Source organism: Phyllobates terribilis, unplaced genomic scaffold (genome assembly GCF_046119375.1).
Source record: "Phyllobates terribilis strain yellow unplaced genomic scaffold, ASM4611937v1 Scaffold_2__4_contigs__length_985480577, whole genome shotgun sequence".
Taxonomy (NCBI): domain Eukaryota; kingdom Metazoa; phylum Chordata; class Amphibia; order Anura; family Dendrobatidae; genus Phyllobates; species Phyllobates terribilis.
This window is the reverse complement of record NW_027362762.1, coordinates 526433317-526447032: the sequence shown is the minus strand read 5'-3', so window position 1 is coordinate 526447032 and position 13716 is coordinate 526433317.

Below are 13716 nucleotides of genomic sequence, written 5' to 3'. Positions count from 1 at the left end.
TGCATGGTTCTGCTGTTTGTCTGTAGCGCTAATATCATGTCAACAGTGCTGCAGCCAATCAATAAGCTCAGGGGCCCGTTTATAAGGGCAGAGCCATTAATCTTACTAGCTGGCTTCAGCACTGTCCAAGTGGCATCAAGCACTGCAGACAAACAGCAGAAACCAAACAGCAGTGGAGAACCTAAGGATGGTAATATAATACTCAATTTTTATAGCTATTACAGCTTATGAAAGTTTTCTGAAAGGGGACATCCCCTTTAAGAACTGTATGTTTTCACATTTGCTGCCATTGTGACCTCATCCACAGATTATCCACAGCTATTTTAGTCCAACAGTTTTGCCACAACTGGTCATGTTTTATTTCCATAGATAGAACATAGTATTAATTTTCTGATTTCTGTATTTATAGTTTTATTTTAAAATGAAGGTTCTTTAAGAGACTTGTAGATTTTCTAAAATGTTTAGAAAAAAAAAAGAAATAAGCTTAAAGCAATTTTACATGTGAAAGGATGGGAGGAACTTTCTTTTCAGGTGTTTAATGTAAATGTCTGTCATACTGTAGATGATTTGGACCATATGACAAAGTATAGTGTTATTGATCATGACATGGAAATTGTACATTGAGGGAACACTTAGAAATCTGACTTTTAAAATAACACATAAGTAAAAGACATCAATAATAGGAGACAAACGTTGAGTGCTAAGTTTTCTCCATTTCTACATGATTCTTGCTACATCTCCTCTTTCAAATTGTACAGAAATTGACAAGAGAACAATAGGCAACTGAAAAAAAGAAACCAGTATTTTTCCAGCTTTGGTATTACTGATTTCTACATATCCAATTTTACAAATGTTGTAGAAAATAAAGCTGAGTACAAGTCACATTCATGCTCAATATCCTTTTGAATTAAGCAAAACAATAGAATAACTATGGCTCCTTCAAAACAATCTTGAAGTTTAAATGGACCTTCCTTAAGTCCTTTGTCTCTCACAGTGGTTAAAGGAAACCATCAAGATATGGGGTTGTGTTTAGAAAGTTATGCTTGTAAGTGAGATACTGTACTCTGAAGAAATGTGGTAGACACTTGTGCTAACAGCAGGACTTTAACACACGAGTCTGGACACAGTGAAAACATCCTGAAAGGGCACAATAAGTACTTGAAGAATTCCTTACAGCCCTACTGTGATAGCCGTATTCTGTTTTTTTTCTGTATGATACCAGAATTGTTTTTAAAGGTTTTGTTAACCTTTGCGACTAAGTTTATCAACATCTAAAATGAAACTTGAAGTAATTTTGCAAATAATCTTGATTAAAAACTTTCATATGTTATTGTCTATACAGCTCCTATGCAGAGTATCACTTATATCTGTCACGTATTTTTCGCTAACTTACCGAATATAAATTTGAAAGTAGTAGATTGGGGTTAGAAGGGAGTATGACTGAATGATCAGAGTATGCAGAGTTTAATCTTGTTTTCTCTTCTGAGTAGTGATGAGCGAGCACTAAAATGCTCAGGTGCTCGATGCTCGGGTCGAGCATATTGGAATGCTCGGGTCGAGCACATTGGAATACTCGGGTGCTTGACCTGAGCATCGAGCCCAATGTAAGTCAATGGGAAACTCGAGCATTTTTCAGGTGGCCCCCCCCGGCGGTCTGCAGATGGCCTAAAAATTGCCCAAATCGATGGGAACAATGCTCAAATGACAAGGGAACAGCATGGGGAAGACACCATGGAAGCATTTCTGACTCCCAGGTCCCTTCTGTCAACAACATTGTCAGAGGTATTACGCCACTTTTACGGACTCACAATAATACATACCAAAACGAAACCAAAATGGAATTTCCTGGGAAATATGTTAAGGAACATCCTTTCCAGGGTAATAACTTGTATATAAAGCAAAACAAATAACCCCCCCAAAAAATGCTCCTCCACACCTTGGGCTATGTTCAAACGTAGAGTTTTTGATGTGTTTTTTCATTTTTGCATTGCTTTCAACCGTGACAAATGCATTCACCAGGAAATGTCATTTTAAGATTTTACAACATTATCTGGCCATGTGGTGTGTGAGATATCATCAGACACATCGTGTTTCATTTATGAAGGAGGGACAAAGTCACAAAGCCTATTTTTATAGGGCCATCAGGCAGCCTTTACTTTTCTTAAAGGGCCAGCAGTCAGCCCTCACTATTCTTAGAGAGCCATCAGCCGGCTATGTTTTATTGTTCCCATTACTAAAGAGTGGGTCTCCTATACTGTTATTGCATATGCAGTGAGTGCCAGGGCTGGCCAAAATTTGGACGCACCCCAATACTACTTTGAAAATTTGGATACACTCCAATACCCCTTTGAAGAGACATAGAGAAGGGCCTCCTGAAAACAATATTCCCATTATTAGGAAGTAGGTCTCCCATTGTGTTTGCCTATGCAGCGAATGCAAGGGTTGCCAAAAATTTGGAGGCACTCCAATGCCCCTTGGAAGAGACATGGAGGTCAGAGAGCTCCTGAAAACAATGTTCCAATTATTAGGAAGTGGGTCTCCCATTTTGTTTGCCTATGCAGTGAATGCAAGGGTTGCCAAAACTTTGGAGGCACTCCAATGCCCCTTGGAAGAGACGTGGAGGTCAGAGGACCTCCTGAAAACAATGTTCCCATTATTAGGAAGTGGGTCTCCCATTGTGTTTGCCTATGCAGTGAATGCAAGGGTTTCCAAAAATTTTGAGGCACTCCAATGCCCCTTGGAAGAGATGTAGAGGGCCTCATAAAAAAAAATTCCCATTATTAGGAAGTGGATCTCCCATAGTGTTGGCCTATGCAGTGAATGCAAGGGCTGCCAAAAATTGGGAGGAATTGGAAGAGACGTGGAGGAGGGCCTCATAAAAAAATGTTCCCATTAGAAAGGAGCGGGCCTCCTATACTTATAATGCCCATGCACTAAGTGTATGGGCTGACAAACATTTACCCCTGGGGGGTATACATGAACATACTGTATAAAAAATTTTTTTTACGGGCATCGTAAACACCCTTTAAAAAAATTATGTGGGTGTTGCATCACGGACCACAGTCACCCTGGTGATATGGTGGTGGATGATGACGAGAAGGAGGAGGACAAGGGCAAATAGCCAAAATCAGGAAGCATATACCCATGTCTGCGTGTGAAAAGGCGCATGGGAATACACCTCCCAAGAAAAGACACTGGATTTAAGTTTATGTTACGCTGCTATCATTCGGTGGTGTTGAGAAGTCTGGCCCAATCTAGCCCTTGTTCATTTTTATAAGAGTCAGCCTGTCAGCATTTTCAGTTGACAGGCGGATGCACTTATCAGTTATAATTCCACCAGCGGCACTAAAAACCTGCTCTGTTAAAACGCTGGCGGCAGGGCAGGCCAGGACCTCCAAGGCATAGAGAGCCAGTTCATTCCACGTATCCAGCTTGGATACCCAATAATTATAAGGCACAGATGAATCACGGAGGACGTTGGTACGGTCGGCAAGGTACTCCCTCAGCATCTTCCCAAATTTTGCACTTCTTGTGATAGTACCCCGCGCCTCAGGGCCTGTGCGATGGGAGGGGCTGAGAAAACTCTCCCAGAACTTTGACAGTGTTCCCTTGCCTCTGCTGGATTGGAGTTGTGTCTCTCTCGCCTGTACTACTTGGTTGTCCAACGAAATGTGCCCTCTGCCGCCAGCGTTTTCAGGTGGGAATTTTTTAATAGTTCCGCAACAAGGGCCTTCTGGAACAGCCCCATTTTTGTAGACCTGTCCATCTCAGGAATAAGAGATATAAAGTTCTCCTTGTAGCGTGGGTATAGAAGTGTCACTAACCAGTAATGACTGTCACCCAAAATTTTGAGAACGCGAGGGTCATGGGAAAGGCAGAGTAACATAAACTCCACCATGCGTGCCAGACTAATAACAGGCAAGACTTCCGTGTCCTCACCAAGAGGATGACTGACCATGCTCTCCTCCTCCTCCTCTCTGTCCTCTGGCCATCCACTCTGAACAAACGGTATTGCAGCTGTGCAGGTAGTACCGTCTATAGCGCATGAAACTAGCTCCTGTCCTTCCTCCTCCTCCTCTCCCTCATTGTCACCCAATCCACGTTGGGATGAGATGAGGCTGGGCTGTGTGTAATCACCCTGTATGGTTCCTTGCTCCATCTCATCGTGCTCCGCCTGCAATGCATCCTCTTTGATTGTGAGCAGAGAGCGTTTCAGAAGACAGAGAAGCGGGATGGTGACGCTAATTATGGCGTCATCGCCGCTCACCATCTTGGTGGAGTCCTCAAAGTTTTGGAAGATGGTACATATGTCTGACATCCATGTCCACTCCTGAGGTCTTATGTGTGGAGTCTGAACTGAATACCGACGGCCTTGTTGATGCTGGTACTCAACAACTGCCCTCTTCTGCTCACAAATCCTTCCCAACATCTGCAATGTAGAGTTCCAACATGTGGGGACATCACACATCAGTCTGTGAGCCGGAAGCTGCAAACGCTGCTGAAACACTGCAAGGGCGGCGGAAGCTGTAGGTGACTTTCTAAAATGGACACAAAGGCGGCATACTTTAACAAACAGATCCGGCAGCTCTGGGTAGGATTTGAGAAACCACTGAACCATGAGGTTAAGCACATGGGCCAGGCATGGTACATGTGTGAGCTCGCCTCGCCTCAGAGCCGCCACCAGGTTCCGGGCATTGTCACACACGACCATGCCTGGCTGTAGGTTCAGCGGTGTGAGCCACAGATCTGCCTGCCCTTTCAGAGCTGTCCACAACTCTTCAGCATTGTGCGGTTTTTCACCTAAGCATATTAGCTTCAGCACAGCCTGTTGCCACTTGGCCGAGGCAGTGCTGCAGTGCTTCCAGCTTGTGACTGATGTGGTCATTTCTGAGATGGAGGCTGAAGAGGAGGAGGAGGCTGAGGAGGATGAGGTGCAGGAGCTGTAGACCGTGGAGGCAACCCTGATTGACCTAGGGCCCGCAATCCTTGGCGTTGGGAGGACGTGTTCCGTCCCAAGGTCCGACTGGGTCCCGGCTTCCACTATGTTAACCCAGTGTGCCATCAGCGAGATGTACTGTCCCTGCCCACTAGCACTTGTCCACTTGTCCGTGGTTAAGTGGACATTCCTGGTACCTGCGTTGTTGAGGGCACGGCTAATGTTTTGGGACACGTGCTTGTGTAATGCGGGGATGGCACACCGGGAGAAATAGTGATGGCTGGGGACCGAGTACCGAGGGATGGCCGCCATCATCAGGTTGCGGAATGCTTTCATCTCCACAAGCCTAAAAGGCAACACTTCGAGAGCAAGCTGTCTTGAAATGTGAGAATTTAGTAGTGTGGCCTGTGGGGCATTGGCTGCATATTTGCGCTTGTGTTCCAAGGACTGGGGTATGGACAACTGAACGCTGCTCTGGGACAAGGACGTGGACGTGCTTCCTGATGCTGCTGCTTGAGAGTGTGCAACGACAGGTGCAGGTTAGGAGGCATCTTCGCATGCACCATGGACAAGGGATTGGCTTTCATGCACGACAGCGGAAGAAGCAATGGTGCCACCCGCAGACACTGTTCCTGGACCCTGGGGTTCAGCCCACAAAGTCAGGTGCTTTGCTGCCATGTGCCTGCTCATGCTGGTGGTGGTCAGGCTGGTCCTTTTGCCACCCCTGCTGATGCTGGCCTGGCAGGTGGTGTGTGGCGCCCCTGCAGGTTCAGTCGCCACAGAGGTATTGCATCTCACCCAGAGGTGTGGTATCTCACTCTCAGGTAAGGATGGAGTACTGCCCAGGACCCTAACACCTGCATCCAACACTACACTACTCCAGACCAGCAGGAGGGGCAAGATGCATCACTCTCCTGCTGAGCCCTGTCCCTGGCTGGAGTGGGGGGAACCAAAGTAGGGGGAACCATGTAGTGGGAGTGGGTGGAGGAAGGAGTTCTGGGGAGCTCGGCAAGAAGTGATATAAAATGGGAAGCCATCTTGGGGCAGTTCAGTTCCAGTCAGAAGAAGAAGTGAGAGAGAGTCAGAGGAAGAGTTGGGAGCAGGAGCTCGGCAGGAGTTCTGCTCAGGGAAGCGCGGGCCTGAGTGAGGAGGCCTAGGAGAAGGAGAGGAGGAAGGAACGGGAGCAGAGAGAAGGCTCCAGGAGTGAGGAACGGATCCCAGGGGTAAGGGCAATGTTGGAGGCCACCCGTACGCCCGAGTCTACCAGGCAGTGGAGGGATCGGGTCGCAAAGGGGACCGGCCCCTAACTAGTGAGAATTGCAATATTCAACTAGGTAACCGGAGGGTGTAGCATTTCAGGTGCTACAGCCCATCTATCTCACCGAAATGGTGGCCATAGAGGACCCAGGGGACAGAGAAGACGTCACCCGACAAGGTCCGCGGTCACTGGATTGGGACACGGCCAGAAGGAACACACAGAAGGGGGTCCCATTATGTACTCCGGAGGTACCTGAGGGTTGGCTGAACCCCCGCCCGGTGAACGCAGCACGACGTGGGAAGTTATGATCTGCAGTTGTAAACAGGAGCAAAGTGTGAACTTTGAGTAAATCGGGAAGACTGCATCCCCACTGTCTCTGTGAATTATTACTGCTGCGCCATCATTCCCTGCACTACACTGCACCACAACCGCTACCCCAATATCTACAGCATCTACACTGCCCTGGAGCTAAGCTGTACCTGTGGAGAGCTAAACCAACTCTGCTGCACTAACAACAGCTCCAGAGGACCTGCTCTGCAGCGGCTGCTCCCTTTAGCCGCATACCACAGGTGGTGTCACGAAGATTAAAAGAACTTTAAATCCTCTTTTTATTTTATCATCCCCCTTTTCATTGACTGCCCTGGGTCACGGAGTGGGTCACTGCCACTGTGACATCCCCAGCCCCAACGACCGACCCTGCTACCGAGTACCCCACAGCCCAGGGGGCGAGTCAGGTGAAAATGGCCTTTTTGGGGTTATCGGCAGAGTCTTTCAAAAAACAACCAGACTCGGGAAGACCTAATAGTTGTAATGGCAACTTCCTTTGTGTTGGTGCTATGGGGAACGGTTGCCTTCCTTCTGTCTGCGGCCACCACACTGCTTCTTCTTGCCTGTTGGGGTGCTCTGCCTCCCTCCCCCTGTGTGCTGCTCTCCTCGCTCTGCATGTCCTCCTGCCAGGTTGGGTCAGTCACAATATCATCCACCACTTTGTTTACCACTTCCGCACCCTGGTCCTCCTCCTGACTTTCTGGCAATTGTGTCTCATCATCGTCCACCTCTTGTAACACTTTCCCACCGTCGCCTTCGTGTGACCGTGGCTGCTCAAATATTTGGGCATCGCTACATGCGATCTCCTCTTGCCCCGCTTCAAGTGGACCGGACGAGAGGCCCGATTCTATAAACGGAAAAGTGAACAGCGCTTCAGAGTGTCCAAGTGTGGGATCAGTTTTCTCCAGGGACTAAGCATGGTGGGAGGAAGGAGGATCAGGGTGAGGAATATGCAGTCCAGACTCATGGCTACTGAGACTTGACCGTGTGGAAGATAGGGTGGTGGTGGTGGCTAAGTGATTGGAAGCATTATCCGCTATCCAACCAACAACCTTTTGCACTGCTCTGGGTTCAATAGTGGTGTGCTGCGGTCCCCTAGGCATTGGGACAGGAAAGTCGGGCGAGAAGATGTGGGTGTTTGTTGTGGCACAATTTCAGCTTGCCCACGGCCCTGTCCTTGGCCTCTGCATGCACCATCACCATCACGTCCAGTTCCCCGTCCCTTGCCATGTGCCTTGCCCATTTTAAATGGAGGACAGTATCTTCCACGCTTACTACAAATGACTGAGTTTGGAACTTATATGTGATCCGTGTGACGGAGAAAACAGTTTTAAATACCTGGCCTGTAGATAAGGAGTTTGAACAGCAAACTGGTGTGAATTGCTTCACTGACACACAGAAAGAAATTTTTAATGGAGGCCAGAAATGGCAGTATTTTCTGACAATGTATATGTGATCCGTGTGACGGAGAAAACAGAGTTTCAAATACCTGGCCTGTAGGTAACTAGTTTGAACAGCAAACTGGTGTGAATTGCTTCACTGACACACTGAAAGAAATTTTTAATGGAGGCCAGAAATGGCAGTATTTTTTGACAGCGTATATGTGATCCGTGTGATGGAGAAAACAGAATTTTAAATACCTGGCCTGTAGGTAAGTAGTTTGAACAGCAAACCGGTGTCAAAAACTTCGCTGACACAGTGAAAAAAAATTGGAATGGAGGCCAAAAATGGCAGTATTTTCTGAAAACGTATATGTGATCCGTGTGACGGAGAAAACACAGTTTTAAATAGCTGGATTTCTAGCGCTGTAATATGGAAAGGACCTGGCTGTATTCTGCAGTGCCAACAAGCAAATGGCGCAGAAAAACGGTGTTCTCTGGATTGCTTTTTAAGCAAATAATGAGGATTAAGATCCAAAAAAAAGTATTCCTGGCCCCTGAGACCTGGGCCTTTGTGTAGAAATATCTAATAGCAGCAGAAGGCAGAATTGGAATGGAGCCTCTTGTGCTATATGCACTGCAGTCTGCTATATACACTGCCTGCCTGATATCTCTACAGATGGATTAGTCCTCAGAAGGAATGTTTGTTAAGATGGATATGTGTAATGTACGTTTTTTCTCCATACACTACCTAATACACAAGCCAATCTCTCCCTGACACAGCAGCACCTCTCCCTACTCTGCCTGATTCCGGAGTGACTGGGACAAGCACAGCGGCACCAGGTCTGATATAGACTTGATGACGCTGTGCGGCCAGCCAATCACTCTAATGCCGCAACCACCATGGCTGCGGCATTACAATGAGTGGCAGGCAATCCCTGCATGTTGATTGTCGCTCTAAAGAGCGCCAAACATGCAGGTAGGGGACCCGAGCATCCGCCCGAGCATCTCGGAAATACTCGGCGAGCTCCGAGCATCTCGAGTACTGAGATGCTCGGGCGAGTACCGAGTACTTGCGAGTATGCTCGCTCATCACTACTTCTGAGAATTCAGACCTTTTTGGCTTATCATTTCTTGCCATTCCCATCCGTATACCTTGGGTGCTTATGTTTTGATGCAGGATCACCAATTGTCCTTTCTTACACCTTGGTCGGTACTAGTGATGAGTAAATCTGCAGAAATTCAAATTTGGCAGTTTCTCAAATTCTATCAGGAAATTCAGTTAACTTTGAATTCATGTGCTGAGAATGAATCAACCCTAGAGAATTTTTTCTCTGGCCCACACAATGTTAATGCAGCTCCTCAATTAGTCACTCTGATCCGTTCTTTATTCACAGGCTGATGCTCTTCTTCATATAACAGGTCTCATTAGGCCTATGGCACACACTAGACTTAGCAACATTTTGACTAGGCCACACGTAGTATCATGACACTGCGATGCCTGGTTTGTGCAAGGCCACCGGAGACCCTAAAAGACCTGTGGCATGAACACTGGCTGCCTCTGAATGAAGACCAGAACAACCAAGCAGGGAACTTTAGGACAAAGTGAGGGTTGGGGTAAAGTAAGTATTCATTTTTTAAACTTTTGTTAATCCTTTACCAACTCTTTTGAATACAGCAAAATGGCAGCCGAGTACTTGCCATTTCGTTGGATTCACATGAATTAAATTTTTGTAAAATTCAAAGCTTTTTTGATCTGTCTTGAAACTATTCAATCTTGTAAATATTAACTGCACTTACCACTGTATATCGGGAGCGCCTCACCAAACTTGCCTAGCTACATATTACAGATATGTCCTTAAGTCACTAAGATATTTGAATATGCGCACTTTTCCTGCTTTCAAAATATGGAGAAAGAATAGCTCCCCACCTAATGTCTTGGGGAAACCTGCAGAGTGACATGGGTGGAGGTGCCCGATTGCAAAGAAATCATTTCTCCACAAAATACAAATCTCAGATCAGATCAGACCCCAGAATAAGTACAGACCCGCAAAACCCTAAATAACTTCCCCAGACACCAAAATAAATGCAAAGCCTATTCCTCTGACCATATCCAACGATGGATATGCCTGGATGAATACAGACCCAGAGGTGTATCTAGGTCTTCTAGCACCTGGGACAAGAATTCGGTTGGGTGCCCCCCCTCCCCAGCACATATGTGATTTACACACTAAGGCCACGGCCCCACTATCAGCATTTGGTCAGTATTCGGTCAGTATTTTTTCTCAGGAGTGGGAGCCAAAACCCGGAGTGGGTGATAAATGCAGAATTGGTTTACTTGTTTCTATTATACCTTTTCTCTGATTTTACCTCACCTGGTTTTGGCTCCCACCCCTGAGCAAAAATACTGACCGAATACTGACCAAATACTGATAGTGGGGCTGTGGCCTTAGTCACTTGCCGATGAGCTGCTCTTCCTAATTCTCTCTGAGAGAGGCAGGAAGAAAAGCTAGTTGTCACGTGACCGTAAGTATGAAAATCGCATATGAGTGAAGTGGTTGACGCGCCCCCTGGGCTGTGGTGTACTCGGTAGCCGGGCCGGTCGATGCTGGGGGTGTCACAGTGGTGGTGACCCATGTCCGTGACTCAGGGCGGTCAATAAAAGGGGGATTATTGAGAGGGGAAATAGTTTTTATATTTTATGTTCATGACACCACCTGTGGTATGCGGCTATATGGGGCCGCCGCTGCGGTGCAGATCCTCTGGAGCTGATGATGACGCAGCAGAGTTGGTTCAGCTCTCCACAGGCAGAGCTTAGCTTCAGGGCAGGGAATTGTGATGTTATAGATGTTGCTGTGCAGTGTAGTGCAGGGGATGGAGCAGTTAATAATCAGTCCACAACTTAATGGCGGTTTCCTCTCATCTTTACTTGCGGTGGTTAGGCAGACCGGGGCACGGGTACTAGCTGGTAGTAGAGTTCCGGGTGGCCTGGAAGCAAGTTGGGAATCCACCTCGCCAGGTGAAGTTGTAAGCCTTCCCTTTATGCTAATCTCTTTGGCCCTGCTGCTTATAGCTGTGCTGCGGCCCTCGTCCCTGAGTAAAACGTCTTTGTGCTCACAAGTATATCAGGCAGCGTGGTCCTTCCTGGAGTGTCACTCCCACGTGGCGGTGCTGGGCCCTATGGTGCTGCTGAGCCTCTGGGCGTCTGATGGGGTCAGAAGACCTGCAGTCTCCTGCCCTCCGGTTTCTGCTGCTGGGCCTTCAGTGCCCCACAACCTCGGACTCCGGTGTCCTGTTCTTCTACGCTCCTCTCTGGGGTGAGCTGCCGTGCAGCTCCACTCCCAGGTCTTTCCTCGTCGCTGTCCTGTATTCAACTCCTCCCACTACTCTCACTAACCCCGCCTCCAGATCCTAGTTGTCAAGGGGAAGAGCTCCCCTTGCTGGTCTGGAGCCAGGAAAGTGTTGCATGCTAGTGTACCTGATTAGGGGACCCCTGCTTGCTTCCAGGCATGGCATCACCTCTTGTGAGGGAGGCAATGCCACTGTGGCAACCGGACCCCTGGGGTGTCACATGGTCATGTGATGACTGATGAAACCAGCAAACAGAACTGAATCTCCACAGTGAGTATATTACACGCTGTCAGGATTGGCAACAAGGCTTAATATTATAATTAAAGGACTTGTCCAGGCTGAGATGGACTATAGGTGACTGCAGGATTCTGAGTTCTCACAGCGCATGCACTGCACACCTATAGGATTGTCCCTTGCCGTGGCAAGAGTGGACTGTCCTGTGAGCACGAGTATGAGATTTGTACACTTCTGGCCACATTCCGACTTGACGTGTCCGGCCTTGCTCAATTCATTGTCATTGAGTGAGGCCACGCATGTCTAGTTGGCATGTGACCGCATGTATGTGAATCGCCAGCATCAGAGAAAACTGACAGCGTGCAATGCGCACTGTGAGAATTCAGAAGCCTGCAGTCACATAGAATGACTGCAGACTCATCACAAACTTGGACAACCCCTTTAATGTTCCTAAAATAAATAAAAATATAAAAATGTCAGCATCACAAAATCCAGGTACCGTATAGATGATGTTATCTCTGGAGTCGTTCTCTTTCTTTTCTTCATCTTGTCCAGACGCTTTGATGAGTTTTCTCATCCACAGCTCGTCTCTGCAGACTTACATCTTCTCTGGTCTTCAGCAGCACATCACCACACGATGCCCTTAAAGAAAGCAGTGTGATTATAATGCTCCTCAATAAAAATATTTGCCCTACGCTGAGCCCCTTAATAAATGATTGCTCCTCCCTATATCCCCTGCACAAAATATCACCCCCCATACTACCCCTTTTATGGTAAATGCTCTCCACATTGCCCCCTCCTTTCCATACTGGGCCTCCTCTTCACACTGTCCTCTCACAGTGTCCCCACTATAGGGCCCAGTCTCTATACTGTGCCCACTCACCACACTCCCCTTCCTTAGCATACTGTACCTTCCTGGCTGTGGCCTTACACTATCCCCCATGCTACCCCCCACCCACTACTCAGTCTCTATTCTGTGCTCACTCACACTTTTGTTCCCCCTTACTTCACACTATTCCCCTCACATCCCATCAGCCTCGCTCCCCATACTGTGTCCGCACACATTTTTCCCCTCACTTCCCATAATGTGTCTGCACCCACCCCCCACTCTCTCCCCACAGATTAAATCTCCCACCTCCACATAGAATAAATCTCCCCCAACCACACAGAATAAATCCCTATTCCACACTGAATAAATCCCCCCTCACACTGAATAAATCCCCCCCTCCACACTAAATAAATAGCCCCTCTGCCCAATGAATAAATATCCCCCTTCACAATGAATAAATATCCCCCTCACAAACCATCCAGATCCCTTTCTCCTCCCATACATGTGTCTGCACCCATCCAACCTCCTGGTCGTGCAGCGTTATGGTGGAGTGGTGATTACTGAAGGTTGTAGGCTTGTCGGAAGAGGTAGGTCTTCAGGTTTCTTTTGAAGGTTGCAGGCAAGAGACTGATATGTTGGGGTAGAGAGTTCCTGAGAAGGGGGGATGCATGGGAGAAATCTTGTATGCAGTTGTGGGAACAGGAGATAAAAGGGGAGTAGAGAAGGAGATCTTGTGGGGATCGGAGGTTGCGTGCAGGTAAGTACTGGGAGACTAGGTCACAGATGTATGGGGGAGACAGATTGTGGATAGCTTTGTATGCCAGGGTTAGGGTTTTGAACTTGAGTCTCTGGGCAATGGGGAGCCAGTGATGGTATTGACAGAGGGGAGAGGCGGGGGAATAGTGGGGGACTTGTGTATTAGTCGGGCAGCAGAGTTTAGGATAGATTGGAGGGTGCGAGAGTGTTAGAAGGGAGGCCACAGAGCAGGAGGTTGCAGTAGTCGAGGCGGGGGATGATGAGGGCATGCACTAGTGTTTTTGCAGAGTCTTTGCTGAGGAATTTGTGGATGTGGGAGATATTTTTGAGTTGGAATCGGCAGGAAGTGGAAAGGGTTCGGATATGTGGTTTGAAGGAGAGATCAGAGTCCATAGTTACCCCGAAGCAGCGAGCTTGTGGGACTGGGGAGAGCGGGCAGCCATTAACTTTGATGGATAGGTTAGATGGGGGGTTGAGTGAGGTGGGGGAAAGATGATGAATTCAATTTTTTTCATGTTAAGTTTTAGAAATCTAGCAGAGAAGAAGGATGAAATAGCGGACAAACATTGTGGGATTCTGAGTAGTAAGGAGTTGATATCGGGTCCAAAGAAGTAGATCTATGTGTCATCAGCATTGAAGTGCTACT